The sequence below is a fragment of the Suricata suricatta genome, chromosome 12 (genome assembly GCF_006229205.1).
Source record: "Suricata suricatta isolate VVHF042 chromosome 12, meerkat_22Aug2017_6uvM2_HiC, whole genome shotgun sequence".
In the NCBI taxonomy this organism is placed as follows: Eukaryota; Metazoa; Chordata; class Mammalia; order Carnivora; family Herpestidae; genus Suricata; species Suricata suricatta.
The window spans coordinates 10,331,099-10,333,499 of NC_043711.1; positions in this window are offsets into that span (position 1 = coordinate 10,331,099).

The following is a 2,401-nucleotide window of genomic DNA, read 5'->3' on the forward strand; positions in this document are numbered from 1 at the left end:
GCTGCACCAGTTTACATCGCCACCAACAGTGTAAGAGGGTGCCCGATGCACAGTAAGTTTTAACTGCTGTTTTGGAGTACTGTTAAAATGTAATCCTCCTGAGCCTCAATTTCCTTATTTCTGAAGGTAATGTGGGGTAATGAACTCTAACTTCAGACAGATGGTGTCAGGAATAAATGAAATGTGCAGAAGCACTTTGTTGAGTCCAAAGAAAATGTTCAAGGTTAAGAGTGTGAGTATGTATATGTGTGTGTACATTTGTATACATGTTTCTATCAAATAGATATATCCACACACATACGTGTAGACACCAGAAACTTCCTGAAATCCCAGCTATTATGCTGAAAGAAAATATGAAAGTTGGAAGGGATAGAAATGAAAAGAATATTCAAATCAACATAAAACAGAAAGAATGTAAAATTTTGATACAAAGATATAAAGTAGAATGGAAGATCTTAATCTTAATAAGGAATTATTTTGTCTTTTGAATGTTTATTTATTTTTGAGAGAGAGAGAGAGAGAGAGAGAGAGAGAGAGAGAGAGAGTCAGAGTGCAAGCAGGGGAAGGGCAGAGAGAGGGAGACACAGAATCCAAAGTAGGTTCCAGGTTCTGAGCTGTCAGCCCAGAGCCTGAGGCGGGGCTCAAACTCATGGACTGTGAGATCATGACCTGAGCCAAAGTTGATGCTTAACTGACTGAGCCACCCAGGTGCTCCAATAAGAAATTGTGTTTTTTTTATCTCAAATATTCAAAGGTCTCAGAGTAAGAACCACACTTACATTTGTGCAGTAGGATATCACTGTCTAGGGAATGGGGCAGAATATCTTCAAATTGAAACTAATTTTCTCTTTCCATTGAAGGTGGGATTTCAATACCAAATGTCTTAACCTAAGAGAAATTTCACTGAATGAGCTGAAAGGCTTAAACCCCATTTATACAAACTGCATTTTTCTGTACAAATGTCTGTACTCAATTCCTGATGGTACTGTAACAAATGGCCACACTCGTGGCTTAAAACAAAGATTTATCTGGAGTTTCTAGAAGGTCAGAAGTGGGAATGGGTCTCATCGGGCTAAAATTAAGAGGTCTGCAGGGCTGTGATCCTTCTGGACACTCCAGAGAAGAATTGCTCCCTTTCCTATTTCACTTTTTAGTGACTATCTGCATTTCTTGTCTCGTGGCCCTTCTTCCATCATCAAAGCCTGAAGCATTGAGTCTGAAAATGTCTCTCTGATTTCACTCCTTTGTTCTCCCTCTTCTACATTTAGAGAACACCTGTGATTATGCTAGTCTTAATACTCCAGTCCCATAATCCAAGATTAGTCTCATAATCCCATAATTGAGACTAATAGTTTTCTATGAAGGATTAGTCCCATAATCCAGGCTAATCATTTTATATGAAGGATTAGTCCCATAATCCCATAACCCAGGCTAATCATTTATATGAAGAGGAATTAGCCGCCTTATTCCATCTACTGGCTGCATTCCCCTTCCTTTGTAATCAAACGTTTTCAAAAAGTTTCTTGAATTAGGATGTGAACATCTTTTGGAAGCCCTTATTCTGCCTACTACTAAGTTTTTTTCAAATATAAATTTTTTGATATCACTCAAGAGCAGCTATATAAAAGAAATGAACATAGAATTTATCAATACCTATAGAGTTAGGTGAAAAAATTTTCTTGTAGTGGCACTTGGGTGGCTCAGTCGGTTAAATGTCTGTTGATGTTGGCTCAGGTCATGACCTCATGGTTGGTGAGATCAAGCCCCACAGCTGACTCTTTGCTACAGCCCAGAGTCTGCTCCCGGATTCTTTCTCTCCCTCTCTCTCTCTCTCCTCCTCCCCATCGTGCATGCCTGCTCTCTCTCTCAAACTAAAAATAAATATTTTTAAAAATTTCTCTCAAAATAATGAACAGAAGATTCCTGTGGAGAAAACCTAAAACTAGCTACATGTGACTCTAGCACAGGAGCAAAGCCTTGCTCTCAAGACATGCTCCACAGACCAGGACCTGCAACATTAACACCACCAGGGAGCTTGTTAGAAACACAGTCCCTGGAGACCTGGAGACTGGATGAATCATAGTTGGCATTTTAACTGCAAATTCTGATGATTTGTACACGCAATGAAGGTAGATCAGTGCTGGTCTAGAATGATGTTTCTCATCTTCTCACTGTTGACATTTGAGGCTGGGTAAAAATATGTGTTGGGTACTGTTTTATGGGTTATAGGTTTGGCAGAATCCCTTCAGACATGGCCAAATATCCCCAGGGGTGAAATCATGCCCAGTTGAGAACCCCTGTGCCAGGGCTTGAGAACTGGAATCATGGTGACAGAACTCCAATCAAGGCTTCATCCAGTACTGCAGCTTATAACTGTGATATCATGATTTGTTTTATATAT